The sequence below is a fragment of the Aulonocara stuartgranti genome (assembly GCF_965226115.1).
Source record: "Aulonocara stuartgranti genome assembly, chromosome: 2".
Taxonomy (NCBI): domain Eukaryota; kingdom Metazoa; phylum Chordata; class Actinopteri; order Cichliformes; family Cichlidae; genus Aulonocara; species Aulonocara stuartgranti.
Window position 1 is genome coordinate 28,289,266 of NC_138940.1, and position 6,701 is coordinate 28,295,966.

Sequence of the window (6,701 nt, forward strand, 5' to 3'; positions counted from 1 at the left end):
TCTGACACACACAACAAAACTACTGACTACGCTACACACTAACTACACAAGATTTGCGCTAAACGTCGCAAATCTCTCACATTTCAAAACACCACCATCACTCCTAAAACTTCCCTCTTCCTAAACAACTAAATGCCTTGTTGCCATATCATTTTTTGATTGGAGCGTTTTCCTCATACGCCGTTTTTCTTCCACAGTAAATATAAACAATGATAATATTCAGGAAGAAAACCAAACATTGCATATATTTTTTTATCATAACTCTGGTTTTACGTGGCCTATCAACACAATTTAAAAACTGGTATACAGGGAGTGCAGAATTATTAGGCAAATGAGTATTTTGTCCACATCATCCTCTTCATGCATGTTGTCTTACTCCAAGCTGTATAGGCTCGAAAGCCTACTAACAATTAAGCATAATAGGTGATGTGCATCTCTGTAATGAGAAGGGGTGTGGTCTAATGACATCAACACCCTATATCATGTGTGCATAATTATTAGGCAACATCCTTTCCTTCGTCCTGGCAAAATAGGTCAAAAGAAGGACTTGACAGGCTCAGAAAAGTCAAAAATAGTGAGATATCTTGCAGAGGGATGCAGCAGTCTCAAAATTGCAAAGCTTCTGAAGCGTGATCATCGAACAATCAAGCGTTTCAAAAATAGTCAACAGGGTCGCAAGAAGCGTGTGGAAAAACCAAGGCGCAAAATAACTGCCCATGAACTGAGAAAAGTCAAGTGTGGAGCTGCCAAGATGCCACTTGCCACCAGTTTGGCCATATTTCAGAGCTGCAACATCACTGGAGTGCCCAAAAGCACAAGGTGTGCAATACTCAGAGACATGGCCAAGCTAAGAAAGGCTGAAAGACGACCACCACTGAACAAGACACACAAGCTGAAACGTCAAGACTGGGCCAAGAAATATCTCAAGACTGATTTTTCTAAGGTTTTATGGACTGATGAAATGAGAGTGAGTCTTGATGGGCCAGATGGATGGGCCCGTGGCTGGATTGGTAAAGGGCAGAGAGCTGCAGTCCGACTCAGACGCCAGCAAGGTGGAGGTGGAGTACTGGTTTGGGCTGGTATCATCAAAGATGAGCTTGTGGGGCCTTTTCGGGTTGAGGATGGAGTCAAGCTCAACTCCCAGTCCTACTGCCAGTTCCTGGAAGACACCTTCTTCAAGCAGTGGTACAGGAAGAAGTCTGCATCCTTCAAGAAAAACATGATTTTCATGCAGGACAATGCTCCATCACACGCGTCCAAGTACTCCACAGCGTGGCTGGCAAGAAAGGGTATAAAAGAAGAAAAACTAATGACATGGCCTCCTTGTTCACCTGATCTGAACCCCATTGAGAACCTGTGGTCCATCATCAAATGTGAGATTTACAAGGAGGGAAAACAGTACACCTCTCTGAACAGTGTCTGGGAGGCTGTGGTTGCTGCTGCACGCAATGTTGATGGTGAACAGATCAAAACACTGACAGAATCCATGGATGGCAGGCTTTTGAGTGTCCTTGCAAAGAAAGGTGGCTATATTGGTCGCTGATTTGTTTTTGTTTTGTTTTTGAATGTCAGAAATGTATATTTGTGAATGTGGAGATGTTATATTGGTTTCACTGGTAAAAATAAATAATTGAAATGGGTATATATTTGTTTTTTGTTAAGTTGCCTAATAATTATGCACAGTAATAGTCACCTGCACACACAGATATCCCCCTAAAATAGCTAAAACCAAAAACAAACTAAAAACTACTTCCAAAAACATTCCGCTTTGATATTAATGAGTTTTTTGGGTTCATTGAGAACATGGTTGTTGTTCAATAATAAAATTATTCCTCAAAAATACAACTTGCCTAATAATTCTGCACTCCCTGTAAAGTCCACACTTTTTCCGTCAATTGTTCCGTCTGTCCTGCTCACATCTCCAATGGTTGTACACGTTGTCATTAACGTAGATTCACTCCACATCAGCCGCTTTGCTAGCTAAAACACCGGTGTCGGCACATAAGGACGCTGTCATAGCCTGTCAATACGAATGTGAATCGCATCATTGGCTGGACTATGGGATAAGGTGGCATCGTTCTAATCCCATACGGGAGCAGCCATTCACTTACTGACTAACACTGCAAAACAGAATTGTTAAAGTTTTAATTTTAATTTCAATTCAGGTTAGATTTTTTTTTGTGCGCAACGCAGATTTTCTGTGCGGAGAGACCGTGCCAGCAGTGCGCAATTGCGCACGCGCGCAGTTTAGAGGGAACATTGTGCCCAGTATCAGCTTACACTTCATCTATAATATGGAAGAAACTGGCTACATTGTATACATATATTTGGGCAAATAGTGCATAAATTTCCCTTTGTGCAGTAATGTCCTCACTGTTTTGGAGGGTAATAAGTTGTCAGGAGTGGGTACTGAGATAGGCCTTCCAGGCTATAAAAGCAGGTCCAGATAAACTGCTCATGGATCTATCTTACATGCCACTAGGCATTAACCCTGTGTGGTGTTTGTATTTGTTACATTTTTAATTTTACATTTGTTGTATATGTTAGTATTTTTTTTTTTATTAGAAAATGGCCATGTCTGTGTCAGCAGTAAAATCAAGGCTTTAAATTTCCCTAACCCTAACCCAAGTTTTTTGGGACACAAGATAGTGTCTAATTTTTGCTTGGTTATTACATTGTTAGGATAGTAATAGTAGCGCTATTTTTTGTTTGGTTTGCAAACATATTAAATTCTTTTAGGATAAGTAGAGCCGCATAAATGTCCCTTTGGTAGACTTAGGTAGGCAAACCAAGCTGTTTTTCAATTTAATGTGGCAAAGAACATAGCCAAAGATAATGTTTGGGAAGTATTTCCCTATTTACCAGAGAGATACCATTTTATGGTTGCCCTTTATGCCAGTGGAATCAGTGTATCTGCCTGAAGACTGGGGCTGAAACTAGTCTGGAATGGTTAGCTCATTAGTTGGGCCTTTTACTTCACCTTTGAATTTTCAGAAGTAAATACACTGGTATTTGTCCATGGGTTTATGGCCTTACAAAATCTATGGCTAGTCTTTAAGAAACATGCTATATGATATGTTGGTATTCAGTTAGTTAAGCAATGTTACGTACAAAATTTTTCTTGCCAAGGGCTAATTTGCAAACCCAGTCCTTGGTTGGACTTTTTTTAAATTAAATTTTTATTTAACCTAAATTGCCCTAGTGCCAAATTGTTTATTAATAGTGTCAACTAAATACATATGCTGGAACAGGCAACATACTTATTTGGCTCCAAAAATGAGGGAAAATAGTTGGGAGAAATGGTGTTGTTATATTTTGGCCTTGAGGACTCTTAACACTTTGGAGAGTAGCCTTTTCATGTCCATATGTAGAATATATTTGTTTCTTCTTCAAAATATGCAATTCTGATTAGACTCTTGCATTATCCTATGAACTCTTGTTCTGTATTTTTGTAATGTGGATAAATTATAAATGATAAATAAAGAAATTATATATACATATGTATATTTATATAATTTGTGCTGTAGATTTCCACTACATCCTGGGTCAAATTTGACATTTCCTTCAATTATAAAATATAAAATTCGATTTATTTAGTGTATGCATACATGTCCATGTTATTGTTTAGTCAGAGATTTTACTCATATATTGGGGTTACTACATTTGCTAGGAAATGTGATGATGTCAGAGGATGAGCAGCATTATCATAGATGTCAGCTTCAATCAGGCGTAATGAAAGTTTTTGGGTGAAAATTGCTAACATGATACGATGCTTGTATAAGGTGTTAGGTGCACAGCTAGGGAACATGAGAACCTAGTCTCTGATATAGATTTTTAAAAAAAAAACTTCCGGTCTTAATATCTGTGTTCCCATCTTTGTTGCTCAAAATCAGATTGTGGAGGTTGTCTTTCTATGTGAGCTCTGCAACACACTGGTGAACTTTCTAGGGTATACCCCACCTCTTACCTTTTGACAGCTGGGATACACTTCAGTTTCCCCAAGAGCCTGAACTAGATAAGAAGAAAAAAATGGATGGATTACTGATTGTGTAGGTATTTTTTACAGACAAACAAATATAGATTTTGTGTGGTATCATCTAAACTATGATCTAACTATCATAAACTGACACTTTGCTCAGTCCTAAAATGGAAAATTACCTAATTGACAGTCTATCCTATGTCAACAGTGGAAATTTCCTTTAGCCCTAAAACAAAATTGCTATCATGCACAGTCTATCCTGTGTCATCAGTGGAGAATTCTTACATTCAGTTTATTTTAGTCTACCCTATATGAAATTCACTGACACTGATGTAAATCCCAGAGCAGAAATTTCTGATTACATCATATCCTCAGCATTTGTGTCATATTGACAATAGTGCAATGCTTTGTGTGGTAAAAATGACTAAACAACTGCTACACCAACACGAAGAAATACATTGTGATTCTATACAATTTGAACAGGATAAAGTGGAAGAAGATGGATGGATGGATGGATGGTAAGTAAATAAGTAGATAAGTAAATAAATAAAAAGTAGATACTGTTGGAGCATTTTACACAACTGTGTGTTCTGACTCAAAATCAATCAGCAGTCTATAAAAACTACTATGACTAAAAAGTAAATACACTTTTTCTGTTTGCTGACATCATTTGACAGTCATATGGTTACTTCATTAGCCTTGTGTCATTAAGTGAAGTCCCTCACATTATTTTTCTTTGAATAAAGTTCAGAAGTTCTTGTTTTTCTATCTCTATTTTCATCTCTTTTGTGGTTGCTCTAGCTGTTGTTGCAAGAACTGACATGCATGTTGCCTCCACCATGGTTTAAATCCTGCAGTGGGTTTTTTTTTCTTTTTTTGCTCAAAAATGATCAGACTTTAAACTTTGAAGAAAATTTAACTCAGAAGGAACACAAAAAGTGCACCTTTGATGCTGCAGCTCACCACCAGCCTTCTGCTGTGAAGTCAGTGTGGTGTGTATAATCCATATATAATCTATTTTGTCTGACCTCTAGCACATTTCTGTTTAGAGAAATGCAGTTTTGTTATTACTGTTTGTCGCCACAGACTGCTAGTTGTCTGTGCATGTCTTCTAGAATCAGTGTTTCTGCGAGGTGCGTGTTTATTTTTAACCAACTGTTGAAAGCTTATCAGGGCTATACATGGCAATTTCCTGGACATTGATACTAGAAAACACTGTCCAAAACACTGCTCCTGAACTGTACATGTATGGTTTTTGTCCAGATATCATATTTTTAGCTGTATTAAAATAGTAGACAGTTGAAATATTCGCTCATCGACTCAGTATTTGCTTTTTATTTTTCAGAGTCAGATACATTTTGAAAAATAAATAAATAAAACAATTTGTTAAGCACCACCTCATCTTTTCCACCTGACCTCTTTGTCTTTCACTTTCTATTGACCAAAAATGAAAATTCAGTGATAACTTGCGCTCGGTACATGGGTATATCTTCTGCAAGACATCTTCTGTGCTGTAGCTCGGCGATAGAAAAAAAGTAGAGAACAAGAATCTTTCTGCTGCTTTCTAACGGTTATCCAGGAAGTGAATATGAAGAGCATGCATTTTACTTGACTTAAACCAAGAACAAAGATCCACCTCCCTTGCCCATAAAATTCAGTCATAAAAGAAACCTGCACAGCAACAACGATCATGAGGACCTGCTGCAGGAGCAGATGGTTTGTGCAAAAGTTAGCCTGTGCTGTTGCCGTATTTTTAAAACAGTAAATACATAGAAAATTTATGAAACAGCTGCAAATAGCTTTTTTAAAATGCCTTTTAAAGCTTGCCTCACAGCAAGAGGTTTGAATCCACCATCTGGCTGGGTCCTATCTGGAGTTTGCATGTTCTCCTTGTGTCTGCATGAGTCTTCTCTGGTTAGTCCAACTTCCTCCCACAATCTACAGACATACAGCTCGTGGGGTTAGGTTAACTGGTAGATTTCCATTATATCATGAATCAAAATGGGCATTTCCTTCAACTATAAAATGGAAAATTGTGTGCACTTACTATATGAGTACATATGCATGCTGCTCTATTGGTTAGTCAAAGATTTTACTCATATGTTGGGCTGCTGCAGTTGCTAGGGAGTGTGATGATGTCAGAGGATGGATGTCAGCTTCAATCAGGCATGATGAAAGTTTAGCATGATATGATTCTTTTATAAGGGCTTAGGTGTACAGCTCCTACAAATAGGTCATTTTACCCCATAAATAAGTGGTTGCAAGGGAACACGAGGTCCTAATATCTAATATAGATAAGAACCTTCCGGTTGTTTTCTGTGTTAGCCCTGCAACAGGCTGGCGACTTTAGTTTTGAGTTTACTAGTGTCACATCCGAGACCAGAATTTTTATTTTATTTTATCAGTCTCTAAAACAGTTTATAGTGTTGCTGTGCAGAACTTTGAATGGGGAGAGGATGACTCACTTTGTTAAATGCTTGTTGCCTTAAAATCTCAGAAGCAAAGAGAAGAATCTAAAAAATTGAGAGAGGGGCTTGTCTCTGCTTTTTCCCCTTCTGCCTAACACGACCTGCTACAGCACGGGTGTCAAACGTAAGGCCCGGGGGACAGAATAAGCACAGTCCACTGGACTGCTTTGGAAAATGCCAAGAAAGGCATACATTTTTTTCCACAGGTTTTACAGCTTTTACTACTATTAGAGACCTCTTCCATTCATACACAA